The sequence below is a fragment of the Bison bison genome, unplaced genomic scaffold (assembly GCF_000754665.1).
Source record: "Bison bison bison isolate TAMUID 2011002044 unplaced genomic scaffold, Bison_UMD1.0 scf7180017864492, whole genome shotgun sequence".
NCBI classification, from domain to species: domain Eukaryota; kingdom Metazoa; phylum Chordata; class Mammalia; order Artiodactyla; family Bovidae; genus Bison; species Bison bison.
Genome location: NW_011495051.1, coordinates 10,357,578 through 10,372,295, shown reverse-complemented (window position 1 = coordinate 10,372,295; position 14,718 = coordinate 10,357,578).

Below are 14,718 nucleotides of genomic sequence, written 5' to 3'. Positions count from 1 at the left end.
ACGTGAGTCTCAGTGAACTCCGGGAGTTGGTGATGGACAGGGAGGCCTGGCGTGCTGCGATTCATGGGGTCGCAAAGAGTCGGACACGACTGAGCGACTGATCTGATCTGATCTGAAAAGTAAGAAAAAATTAAAATGTTCTGCAAAATCATCTCTTTAAATATAGTAAAAATATAATTTTAAAGGGGTAGAAATTGTATCCCTTTTTAATCTGAATTTCAAGTCCCTTTAAGGTAATGGTTGGCAATATTAAATTTGTGATGCAAAATCATTTTTAATTGCCTCTAGGTTGCAAAGAATTTGAAATCAGGAGAGAGGTTAGATGGAGCAGGTAAATCATGATCAGAGAAATACTGTGATAGGGAACAACAGGAGTAGTACTTCTTCAGTGCAGTGTGCTTCTACTGTACACTGAACACAACACTAACGAAGGAAACTAAAGGAGACACAGGTAAATGAAAAGACATTCTATGTTCGTGAACTGGAGGAATATTTTTGGAGTACCCAAAGCCAACTCCAGATTTGATGTGATCCTTGTAAAAACACCAAAGGCATTTTTTACAAACATAGGAAATCCTCAAATTCATAGGGAACCACACACACACACACACACACACACACACAAATTAGACAAAGCAATCTTGAGCATTAAGAAAAAAGCTGAAGGCATTATCACACTTTCTTATTTCAAAATATACTAAAAGCTGTAGTACTCTAAACAGTATGGGAATGGCATAAATGCAGACATACAGACCAGTGGAATGTAACAGCTGCTAAATCACTTCAGTCGTGTCCGACTCTGTGCGACCCCATAGATGGCAGCCCACCAGGCTCCTCCGTCCCTGGGATTCTCCAGGCAAGAACACTGGAGTGGGTTGCCATTTCCTTCTCCAATGCATGAAAGTGAAATGTGAAAGTGAAGTCGCTCAGTCATGTCTGACTCTTCGCAACCCCAGGGACTGTAGCCTACCAGGCTCCTCTGTCCATGAGGTTTTCCAGGCAAGAGTACTGAAGTGGGTTGGAATGTAACAGAGAGCCCATAAATAAACCCATGCATCTGAGGTCAACTAATCTCTGACCAATGTGTCAAGAACACACAACAAGGAGAGGATAATCTCTTCATGGTGTTGGAGAACCTCATGCAAAGAAGAATGAGCCTAGCCTCTTACCTCACACCTTATATAAAAATCACCTTCAAATGGATTAAAGACTTAAACATGAAACCCGAAACTGTAAAAAATACTAGACAAAAAGTGTACAGGAAAAGCTTCTTGACATTCTTTTTTGACATTATTCTTATTCAATAAAATATTTACTGAAACCCTGAGTAGGCATTGTAGATATACAAGTGTGTAAGAGCTAGTCACCATGTTCACTAACTTCAGGGTCTAGCTGACAGGATACTGAACTCAGAAGTTTACAAATGCTGAAATCTCTGCTGCTGAAGAAAGGTGATTGTTCAAAAGACTACATTCCAATAAAAAAAAATTTACATTTGTAAGATGCAAAAATCATTTTGTTCCTAATACTCAAATGGAAATAAATTATGCATAAAACAAAAAGGAAAGCTGTGCTAATCCTCTGCTGAGGAGCAGTGGAGGAAGCTATTTTTGGAAGAGTAGTCATGGAAGGCTTCTCAGAGGATGTGACATCAAAAGTGAGACATGAGAGATAAAAAAGAATCGGTCATGTGAACATGATAAAATACAGCTACAATAGTACCACAGAATTTCTATAGCATCTACTTAGGTGAAATTGGGCAACCCTCAGAAAGACTCTGAATTGTGCATTGGACATCCATTATTCTTCATCAGCCTCTTTTTGTCCTCCCTAGATTGAGATGGCCCTCCACTCAGAGGACTGATTGTCCTGATAAATGTTGCAGACTCAAAGTGTCAATCAGTCAGGAATTTCTCAGTATCTTAATACTACCAGCAATACACAGAAAATGGAATATAAATAGTATGTGTACATGTCTCTTAAAAAGAAGAGATACATATTTACATACATACATAGTATCTAAAGAAGTATCCAAAGACACTGAAGTCCATGAGATGCTGGAGTAAAAGTTGAAGATCTCAGGATGTGAACAGAGAGAGGAAACATTTTCACTAGCTACCCATATGTAACGTGTGGTTACTGCTGTTTGTTTGACAACCATGTAAAATTAGCCCTCTATATCCCAAGGTTCCATATCCCAGGAATCTATATCTGAGAATTAAACCAACCACAGACTGAAAATATTTGGGGAAAAAAATCCAGGAAGTTCCAAAAAGGAAACTTTAATTTGCCTCACTCTAGCAACTACTTCAACAGCATTTATATTTTTGACTGTTCACATAGCAAATCTAGAGAGGATGTGAAGCATACAGGAGGATGTGTGTCAGTTATATGCAAACATTATACCATTTTACATGTGACTCAAACATCTGTGGATTTTGGTATCCACAGGTGTCTTGGAACCAATCTCCCCTAGATTCAGAAGGATGATTGTATTACTGCATTATTTTTCAATTTTAAATGTAAAAAGCAAAAAGCTGACCAAAAAGACAACTGCTGGAATCCCAAAGGAATGGACTACTAAGGTTGAGCTGAATACACAGAGGCAGAGGGTGGGAAAATTATTTGAGGGCTTGGAAGGCCTGAAGAGAGACTTGCTTTCTCCCTCTATTATGAGCAGCCTCACCCAGGGCTGGCAAGATGCCTTTACTATGCCACATTTAAGTTCATAGATAGATAAGATGCTATCTTGGCTTGTGACGCCCTGACAAAATAAAGACTGGGTGAATTCAGCAACAGAAATTTACATTCTTGAAGTCTTGGAGGTTGGAAGTCCAAGATCAAGAAGTCAGCATAGTTAGAGAGTTCCCTTTCTGACTTCTAGGCAACCCCCTTCTAACTGTGTCTTTACATGATGGACAGAGAAAGCAAGTTTTCTGATACCTGTTCTTTTAAGGACACTAATCCTACCAGATCAGGGCCCCATCCTCATGACCTTACCTAACCTTAATTACCTTTCAAAGGCCTCATCTTCAAATATCTGACTATGGGTTAGAACTTCAACATACAAATTTTAGGGGGACACAGTTCAGTTCACAGCTGATGCATCTTAAGCTGAGATGCACATCAATCCCATGATGCACATTCACCTTGGAGGTACGGTTTAGAGGGAGAGTGCTTCAAGAACACTTCCCATGGTTCTCTGCCAAACCTTTGATCAGGAATGAGTATATTAATAGATCCAGCATTGAGTATGGAACCTGGCAGGAGAAAATGCTTTTGCCCTCTGCACCCAGGAAGACACAGACTAGAAATCAAGTAGGCTCATTAAGAAAGTATAAAGCGGATAATAAGAAAGCCTACTGCTGCCTACTCTCATCTCCCCTTGTATCAAAGGGTGGAAAACTACCCTATAAAACTCAGTAAAATGCCATCTGTGCTGCTGCTTCTGGAAATAGCTTAATTGATCGTATACCAGGAAATAAAGTGAAGCTTGCTTCTAATTCACTCAGCTCGGTCCCACCTCAGGGGTCTCAGTGACACGGATAGTGTGCATTATGCCTAATTTGGAAGTTTAAACTCTTCCTCTTGCAACAGATTTGGTTACCTAACATTTGAAATATCTCACCACCATTATGAGCCCATCTAGCAAACACACTGCCTTGGTTACAACCTGGCTTGAAAATCATCACTGCCCTGGAGTCTTTCTATTCCTAACATGGCTCACAGACAGAACACTGGAGGCCTGATGTATTTCTCTTAACACACTGTTTTCCCCTAGTTCCACAAAGGTTCCTTTGGTAAGAGAGGCAATATGTGTTTTATGAGAACAGAAGGAAAAGTTACATCAAAGAGAAATTAACAGGATGGCAACTATCTAGAAAACTAAATACAAACTTGTTTTATTGCAACTCACTCCTGAATTCCATTGAAATCGACAGGCTTGAGATCAATATTCCATCAGCCAGGTTGTCTCAACCCCTTGAGAATCTACAGGCTACACGCCAGCCTCCTATACAATACAATATTGACCCAGGCAGTGCCTGTAGTAGATATGGCTGTGCTCCCCTCCAGGAATCTGGACCCTCCTGATAACCCACACTTGGCAGCCAGAAAGATCTCTTATCAGTTCATTATCTGCTGGGTAGAGAATTCTTTCATAGCACAATTGGTGCTTCAAAATATACACAGAGTCATTCAAACCAAGTGTTGAGATCCTTAGAATGCCAAGGTGCTTCTGTTAATTCTATTTTACAAAGTACTTACTGCAATCTGTGGCTGCACTCCCAAGAAATTGAATATTTTGATTCCTGATCTAGAAGGTATATCTCAACGGTTTTAAATCTTCCGTTTCAGCAAGGGGTGATGTCTTTTTCTTCCCAGTGGACTTGTTTCTACTTGTACCTGTACATGCTATCCTTGGGGCATGCCACAGCACAAATTACTTTAAAAATAGAAAATGCAAAGGCCCCCCAAAAAAGTCACGGGAGTAGGTAACCCAAGTCTGCAAGGCAATAACAGCTACCTTGTAGACACACTTAACACATACCAGGCACCAATCTAAATGCTGTAGACACAATTTAATTCTCACAGAGATGGAGGAGGCAGGCACCATTTCTACAGAGGAAGAAACTGAGGCATAGAGAGAATAAGTAATTTGTCCAAAGTACAAAGGGCTGGGGCATACATGCTGAGAAGGTTTCTGATTGGTTTTAGCCCAAACACCAGCCATCATTTCACTTTTTCTTCTATGACTGTACATTCACACTATGTTGGCTAATCATCTTAAGTAAAGGAAGTTTTATTTGCTTGTTCTACATTTTTAAAAACATTTTTATTGAAGTAAAGTTAGGTTACAATATTATGTTAGTTTCAGGTGTATAGCAAAGTGATTTGATATGTATACATAGTCTTTCGGATTCTTTTCTATTAGTGATTATTACAAGGTATTGAGCGTAGTTCCCTTTGCTATACAGTAGGTCCTGGTTGGTTAGCCAAATTATGTAAATTAAATAATCTGGAGGGGATAAAAAACAAACCCTTCAAGACAAACAAGAACAACTCAACACTACATCCCTGAAATTCTTAGCGATCTTATGGAACTACAATAGTGACCCCAACTCCTCACCTATTCTGCGTTAAGTGACTGACGTAATCAGGTGTCCTTATGCAAAGCAGATATTAATGAAAGGAGAAGTGGTGCGTGGGGAAAGGGAAGACTCTCAATGCTGTTCTAAACCACTGTAATCTCCACAAAGTCCCTTCCAGAGACATGGCCTCTGTTGAGACAGAAAGGAAAAAAAAAAAAAAGTTGTTTTCTAAATACTGTATGATTTCACTTGCACGTGAAATCTAAAAAACACCACAAATAAAACAGAAGCTGAGTCAGACACAGAACAAACAGGTGGTGGCTAGAGGGAAGGGGGGCCAGGGAGGAAAGAAATAGATGAGAAAGGTCTCGGGGTACAGACTTCCAATCGTGAGTCACAGGTGTGAAATGTACAGTGTGGGGAATAGTCAATAACTAAGTAATATCTCTGAATGGTGAAAAATATCATCACTAGACTTACTATGGCGATCGGTATGAAATGTATAGAAATTTTGAATCCCTATTTGTGAAACAGGAACTAAAAGTGTTTGAGGTTGATTATACTTCAGAAACAAAACAAACTCATAGAAAAGATCAGATTTGTGGTTTCCAGAGGCAGGGGAGGGTCGAGTGTGGTGGGGGAGCATGGATTGGATGGAGGCAGTCAAAATGGTACAGACTTCCAGTTACAAGAGAAATAAGTGGATGTCAGGTGTAACTTGATAAATACAATTCATAATGCTGTATGTTACATATGAAAGCTGTTTAGAGGGGAAACCCTAACACTTCTTATCCCAAGAAGAGAAAAATCAGTGAGAAAAAAACACAGGGCGATGGACTTCTTAGAGACTCCGTGACACTGCTGGGCATCAATATCGCACACACTTCAGGGTTGTGTGTGGAGACCGCACGCAAGAACTCTGGGGCCAGGTTGACTGGGTTCAAATTGTGCCTCCAGCACTTCACTGACCTTGGGAGAGTCTGTTTCATTTGTAAAATGAGGACAATTGTTTCTACTTCACATGATTTTTTAAAGGATTAAATAGATTAACATACAAAGCACTTAGAAGACAGCATGGTTCTGCATCACTGCTTGCTAACCCAATGACTGTATGCATAATATAATCTCATGTATACAGACTTTCCACCACAGTAACCCTTACTATGTATGGGTTGAGAGACTTTGTATTTGTTCACCTCATCATAGCAGTTCCGTTTGTATGGAGGGTCTATGATTAAAATGCAAGTTCCTACGAAATTTTTTTAAAGTGTCTTCTCTCTAAGATAACCCCCCTCCCTCCTATCCTCTCAGAATTAGTGCCTGGGTGACGTATGCACATCTTATCTGTGAATTAATTGCACCCCGTGTCCACTGATCACCAGCGTCCACCAATCTACCTTCCACTTGCTTCGGCATAGCCTGCACCCCTACCCTATTCTGTCCAGTATAGACAGTGTACCAGACACCCATCCCCCAGTGTCCAGGCAGTCAGAGCAGGATACATGGGGTGGACCCACAGGCCCGTCGCGTGGGTCAAGCTGACTACACGCGATCACCAGATCATTGACCACGTCACTGACTCTTTGCTCCTAAGAGAGGAGGAGCCAATGGAATGCTTGGGGAGAGCAAACCCCTGCTATGCATGCCACCACGCTCCATTCCCAGGCCTAAGGCGGACATCACTAATCAGTTTCCACTGAGCCAAAATTGTCACAACTTGTCTCCTCCGTCAACAAGCATTTTCAATAGGCCAGGAACTGGCACACCAGTTTAAACCTCTTTGCTGCCCCCAAATTTGCTAGTACTTAAGATACTCCGCATTAATAAATCTGTTCCCTAGTAGACTGAAATCAAGGACACCTAATCAATAGCTATTTTTTTAAATCACAACATATTTGCTCATCTCATGTCTGACAGTCATTATTTTCCATAGCTCCTCCGAGGCTATCAAAAGCTTTGTCTACATATAGCCTAAAAGAACCTAGGGACTTAGTTTGTCAGGATCAGGAAGTTTGGAATATATCAACTGATTTATTGATTGATTCAAACTCAAATTTTTTTGAGTAGCAGCCCCAGGCAAGACCCTGCTTGGGTCCAGCTGGTTATCTCCTCCACATTCCCTTTACACTGCTCATCTCTCAAGAAAATATCCCCTCTTAGTTCTCGATACCGCATAACAGACAGATTAGACAGAGTTTGGCTCTGCCCTACCCCAGCAAGATCAAAGAACTCTGAACTCAACATGGAAACCCTGGAAGAGAGAAGATGACGTAGAAGTGTTACAAGGGAAGCTTAAATCTAATCTTACTGATTTTACATTTTGTCACGGTGAAAGCACTTTACCTGCCTATTCCTTGACCACCTCACTCACCAAAAGGAGGGTTCATAACATTAGGGAAACCACTGAGCAAAACCCCCACGCTGGGCAAGCACACTGGTAACCACTTGCCTGAGTTATCTCACAACAGAAGTCCTGGGAAGGAAGGCAGAAGTAACAGGCTACACACCACCAACCGGAAGAATTCCAGAGTGGTCAAAACAAGCGAGGAAATGTCAGTCCATAGGTCCTACCAACCTCCCAGAATGTGTATCAGCAGGAAGGACCCTGAGTCAGAATTCTTGCTTAACCGGAGACAACCCAGAAACTAACCCCCTTCCCATAAAGGGGGTTCCCATAAAACCCGAGACTGAAAGCCACATGGCAGAGCAGTTCCGCTGAGTTGCCTTACCCTGCTGCTCTTTCCCCAGGTGCCCCTTCCCAATAAAGTCTCTTCCTTTGTCAGCACATGTGTCTCCTCGGACAGTTCATTTCCGAGTGCTAGATAAAAGCCCACTGCTGGACCCTGCAAGGGGTCTCCCTTCCTTCAGCAGTAATCCAAAGTTGGGACCAAACAACGATGAAAATTAACAACACGACTCAAAGAGGCTCAGTCACTTTTTTCAAGTATCTGAAAGGAACTCAAGGGGCAGAAGACCTGGAAGGCAGCACTCATAATATACCAGGTACAAAGCTGAGCCACAAACAGGAATCAAAGACAGAAGGTATGGGGGAAGGGTTTCTGAATCAATGCAAAGGACACTTGAGCCTTCAGAGCAGCCCAAGGAAGGAGGATCCTCAAGGGTAGTAGTAAGGAGCTGCCCAGTTTGGGGAGGTAATCAAGTGAGGCTGTAAGTAGAAAAGGGGGAGAGTTCATGATCACCTTATCTATCTTTATAACCTGGTACACAGTGGGTGCTCAATAAATACGTCTAAAAAAGGAAGGAGAGGAAATATATGAAGACAGGAACCTTATTTCTTGAGGGAATTCTTGCTCTCAGAGTGGCTGGACTAGATGGGTTTTGGTCCCTCTGATCTGAGGTGCTGTGGTTCTAAAAACAAGTGACTACTAAGGGACAGAGCTCCCCCTACTGGACAGAAGCCTTTTCAACTCTGCATCTTAACCGTTTAGCTCTTGGAACTTCGAGGCAGGAACAAGGCTTCTCACCAACTCCGGCCGGATCTGAAGAGGTCCCTGTTCAGTGTTCACACCTTGGTCTGGAGATTCCACTGTAGGAAAGTGACATTGTCAGAAGCAGTGAAAATACTACTGGTCAGGACCCCCTGGTGTAGCTTTTATGGATACCCCATTTTCTTCGCTCAAAGAATCGAGAGACCTCATCTATGGTGTGTTTGTGAGGGACAGAGTGAGTGTGTGTATGTGTGTGTGTGTACATGCACACCTATGTGTGTGTAGAGATGGAGAAGAGTGATACAGGAAGGTTTTCAGGAAAAAAATTTGATTTTTTTTTTTTGAGCTGATGTCTGAAGGGCAAATGGATTTTATGAGATAAAGTAGGTGCTCACTATTTATAAAAGTTGTCTGACTACAGAATGCCTCATTCCTGTTTCAGTTTATTTAATGGTTTTTGCTTGCTTGCTCCTGAATAGGGGCTTTTCTGGTGGCTCAGATGGTAAAGAATCTGCCTGCAATGCAGGAGACCCGGGTTTAATTCCTGGTTAGGAAGATACCCTGGAGAAACGAATGGCAACCCAGTATTCTTTCCTAGAGAATTCCATGGACAGAGGAGCCTGCTGGGCTACAGTCCATGGGGTCGCAAAGAGTCAGACACGACTGAGCAACTTCCACTCCTGCAAAGACTGTGAATAGACTGAATAGACTGTGGGGACTCTGAGGGCAAGGGCCTCAGCTTTCACACCTGATAGCCCTTAACCTGAATTATTTAACTAGAGGATACCAGGCGATTTCAATTCTCTAGACTGAACTAAGGAATTAGACCAGAAATCTGTGTTGGCTTTATTTTCAGCAGTATCACCTTTGACTTGGAAATAATTGGAACATTAATAGCACTGAAAATTTAACACTCAAATCTGGCTCACAGGTGTCACGTTAAAAGAGCCTTGATAATATGAAATCCTTCTTACCCACTGTGAGAGGTTAATGCACGGCGAGTCATGAATATCCACTGGGGTTGGAGGGAGTCAAGAACACTAACTGCTAAGACGAGCAGCTAAGGTATAGACAAAACTTGCTCTTAATGAGAAGGAAGGGGAAAGTGACATATTGAGCACCCACTAGGATCCAGAGGGAGCTTTGTGCTACTGCATTTGCCCTCCTGTATTTCATATGAAAAGGGTGTGGTCAAATTCAACTGATGGGTAAACTGACATTTGAGGTCTTGGGTCACGGTGGTTGCCTACTAGTCACCATTAAATTTATGCCAGTCTCTTCCAAATTACACAGCAACAAAAATAGTTTTGGAGCCATTGCCATGTACCAGGCTCTGTGCCTGGTATTTTCTATAACTGCATCACTGACTTAATCCTGGGAACCACTGTTTCCCTTCCTGGGTGGATGTAGCGGAGCTCCAAGAGACCCTGTAACTCACCCAGAGCCACACAGCTGCTGCACGGAGGGGGCAGGACTCTTTATCCAGGTCTGTCTGACTTCAAAGGCCTGGCTCCTGGACACACAGCCACCCCTGGGCACCAGACGGACAGGCCTAGAGGACTCAGGAGGCTCAGACCACATGGGAAGTCATCCATAGGGAAACCCTGCTTTCAGCCTATCGTAACTCCTCAGAACTCATTAAAAAGCAAAATAGTTACCCTTCTGCTCAAGAAAGAAAGAAAAAAGGGGAGGATGAATTTCACGTGCCAAGCAGAACACCTTCGGTTATACAGCTCTAATGGGAGAATTCCAGCTTTTCAGGTGATGTCTGTGTAGAGAATTGCCAAATGCTGCCATTTAGCTTTTAGATTCCTTGCCATCATTAAACCCCTTAAAAATGTTTTATTAAAGCAGGACTTGGCCTGGAAGAACACAACCAGGAGGGAATTTTAACATACTCACAAGATCAGGCAGACAAGACCAAGAGCCCACCTTGAGCAACGCACTGAGGAAAACTTTTTACCATTTTCTGCCCCAACCCACCCCAGGTCCACCTGTGTAAATTCCACCCAACACTCCTCTCCCCTTCTTGGGCACCTGTTCTGCACTCAGGGACGTGAATACATTTCTTGTACTCACCTCCTTGGTCACTTGGCATAACCATCAGGGTGGAGACCAAGGCTCCTTCACTGCTATGATCTACAGTACCCAGCCCCACAGCACACCTGCAGTCCCCTGGAAAATAAGTGAGCCTCTATGACTGTCATCTGAGTCGGCTCCGGCCTCCGTGAGAGACTAGGGGGGTTAAACAACAAATATGTATCCTTTCACAGTTCTGAAGGCTGCAAGTCCAAGGTCAAGAGGCCAGCAGGGGTGGTTACTGGTGAGCCCTCTTTTCCCAGCGTTCACTGCCTCTCCACACTGCCTTTCCTCTGCGCATGCATGGAAACAGAGACCTCTGGGTAGCGCTTCCTCTTATAGGATCGGCCCCTAAAGGCTGAGGGCCCTGCCTTCGTGACCTCATTTAACCTCAACTACCTCCTTAAAGGTTCTATCTCCATACACAGTCATGTCGCAAGTCTGGACTTCAGCGTGTGAATTTTGGTGACACACAATTCAGTCCATAACAGGTACCACCATTAAGTACAGCCCTGACCCCACTGAGAAATGCCAGTATTTACAAGTTGAATCCCATTTCACGGCACCCACCAGCTGGCTCCTGTGTGCTTCTGTGCCATCCAGGAGCAAGTAAACAGCCACAGAGCAGTAGAGATATAAGTTTCCTGCATCTGGAAGGAGGTTGTCATTCACTCACTCAAGCTAAGGATATTTGTGGAAGATGCAAAAAATGAAATTGAGCCCTGTCAAAAGTGAGGGAAAAACGAATGTGAATGAGTGAGTCAACCCGATTAACCAATCAAGGTATGCTACAAGATTCTGCTGGTACTTCTCCAGGTCCTAGCACTTACAAGCTGAAAACTTCATCGTTGTTGGCTCATCAGACACACCATTTGGGGGTTACAAATCATAGAGACTGACTATTACTGTTACCATAATAAAGGCTTTTCATGGAGCTCAGAGTATATGCAAAATAATCAGGACAATAGATGTTAATTGTAATTAGACATCGATTGTTAATGCCAATATCGTTTACATGCATTATAACAAATTCCATTTTTCACACATAACATCTCATTCATCCAGTTAATGTAGACAAAAAGATAGATTCCTGCTCCCGGAATTAACTGGAGTCATTGACTCTTCTTTTTTGATGAGTTCAAAAAATTAATGTCTTGTGGGAAGGAACTGTGGTCCAAGGCCATTTTAAGGCATGTTCTTTGAGATCAGATTAAATGCACTCAAATTCCTGTAGCGCCACTCACTACTTGCCTTTGGAGAAGACATTTGCAATCCCTGGACCTCAGCTTCTCATGTGAAAATCTGTCCCCCTGATTCTGATGCCAAGTATAAAGGCTCAGCAAATATCTGCTGAACTGAATGGAAGTGATGAGGTGGCTCTGACAGGAAAGTTGAAAGCTTCCAAATCAGCAACAAGTGAATGTCTCCTTAGGACCCCTCGAAGGACACATTTCCTCCCATCTTAGGTTACATCTTCCAGTTCCAAAAGAAAGCCTGGAGCCCCAGATAAACCTTAAAAGGAAGGAATGTCACAGAGCGCTGGTTTTCAGGTGTCAGTGTATCATCAGGATAGTCCAAAAACCTGGGTCCCACTCCCAAAGAATCTTATTCAGCACACCTGGAACGGACCCCATGTTAGTATCATTTTCACAAGCACTCGGTGACTGAAGGAAAGCCACCTGGGAACCACACCCGGAACATGGAGCACCCGGTCACAGAGGGTCTTGGTAAAGTGTAGGTCTGTGGAGGAAGGCCGAGATTCTGCACCACACTCTGAGCAGCAAGGACACAGAAAAGTCACTAACGTGACAGCTGAGTTAGGGCTCTGGAATCAGACCTCTCCCAATCCCTGAAACCTCATGTCTCAATTGGGAATAGGTTCAGGGCTTATATGGGACAATAATATACATTAAACATTCATTGCATTGCCTGACATACCATTCATTCTCCATGAATGCAAGCTACCCCACAACATTATTATTAATAATAAATCTTGCTAATTCAATGTAAATTAGTCAGAGACATTTGTTTTATAATCTCCGTCATTTTTTCCCACTCATTTCGCCTCTATGAGGATTTGAGATAATGTTTCCATTCTATCATGCAACACATCTGGAAGATTAAAAAAAAAAATGAATCCGTCCCCTACCGGAGAGCCAGCCCATGCAGAGTTGTGAACACAATGCATCCTTAATAAGCTGCCACATGAATGAACATCACAGCATCTGGATGAGGGGTAACTGATCTCATCTGTCTCCAGATGTTGGCCATTATGTTTACAGAGCTTGGTGACAGAGCTAGGTGGATGGGATTCAAAACTGGAAGACCCCTCAGTGAAAAGATCAGCCCGTGAAGGTAGACAGTCTGACATCTAAGGAATAGCAGCCTAGGGACTGGCCGAACTGCTTGGATTTCAGCTACTTGCCACAGCAATCTAAGGGCACCTAGTGATGTAGGAGCTCATTGTTCTGTCTCAAGTTTGCTCAGAGCATCTTTAAGATTCTTCTTGGTAAAAGCAAAGGCTCCAAGAGCAGGGTAGTGCTTATTTGATAGGCAAATACTGTAGCATAATGGGTTAGCAGACATTAGGCTTTGTCTTCATAAAGAGCTGGGTTCAAGCCTGGGCTACACTCATTCACACCTCTGCGACCTGGGTACCCTGCCTAACCTGAGTCCCATTCCCTCAGGGACCACTGCTGTTGGTGACCTTAATGTCACATGCCCTGCTCTTATAGGTGAAGCCAGAGGTAAGAACTAGACCCTGCAGGTGAACTGTGTTGATTTGAGCCATAATTTCATGTCATTAGAACACAGCATAAGTAGCATGGTGCATATACACTACCATATGTAAAACACATAGCCAGTGGGAATTTGCTGTATGATCAGGGAGCTCAAACCAGTGCTCTGAGACAACCTAGAGGGGTGAGATGAGGTGGAAAGTAGGAGAGAAGCTCAAGAGGAGGGGACATATGTATACTTATGGCTGATTCATGCTGATGTATGGCAGGTGTTGTGAGTCACTCAGTCGTGTCCAGCTCTGTGCGACCCAATGGACTGTAGCCCACCAGACTCCTCTGTCCATGGAATTCTCCAGGTAAGAACACTGGAGTGGGCTGCCATTTCCTTCTCCAGGGGGATGTATGGCAGAGACCAACACAATATTGTAAGGCAGTTATCCTTCAATTAAAAATATATAAATTAAAAAATATTAATTTTCATTGCCAGTTTTAGAGTACAAAGAACTGATAATTTTTATTTTCTTTTAAGACTGATATACGTGGGCTCACCCAGGCTTATGTAGCAACCCTGGGAAGAAAGGCTAAAGACACTGGAGATGACAGAGGCTGTTTCCACTCTTAAATACAAGAAAAACTCAAGGCCCTTTCATTTATGCTATCACATCTGGTCCCTGGCATTATTCTGAAGTAGGAGGGTGATATGCAGAGACACAAGTAAACACAACCCAAAAGCACAGGCTTCTGGTGACACAAAAGACGCACACCATCCAAGTCAGTTCTCCAGAACCAGAAACCCCAGTGCCCTCCCCCAGCCAGCTGCCTCACTAGCACCAGAGGCAACAGTCCTGACCAAGACGGCAGACTGCCCATGGCCTCAGCCCCTGTTCTGGCTGCTGCCTGAACTTGGGGACCTTGAGGCCCCCATGTGCCCCCAGCATGTACCTTCATACCAGCCATGCAGCCCTAATGTATTAACCTGGGTTTTGGCTTTGGTTTCCTTATGTCAGATCAGATCAGATCAGTCGCTCAGTCGTGTCCGACTCTTTGCGACCCCATGAATCGCAGCACGCCAGGCCTCCCTGTCCATCACCAACTCCCAGAGTTCACTGAGACTCACGTCCATCGAGTCAGTGATGCCATCCAGCCATCTCATCCTCTGTCGTCCCCTTCTCCTCCTGCCCCCAATCCCTCCCAGCATCAGAGTCTTTTCCAATGAGTCAACTCTTAAGATTACGGCCCCTGCTCTGTCAGGGTACAAATGCCTTGCTGATGTCCAGCAATCTCTCTGTCAGCTCCCAGCAGTGGACTGCTTCTGGATTTTGAGCACGTGTTTATTTCACAAACATGCGCCCAGAATGGAGA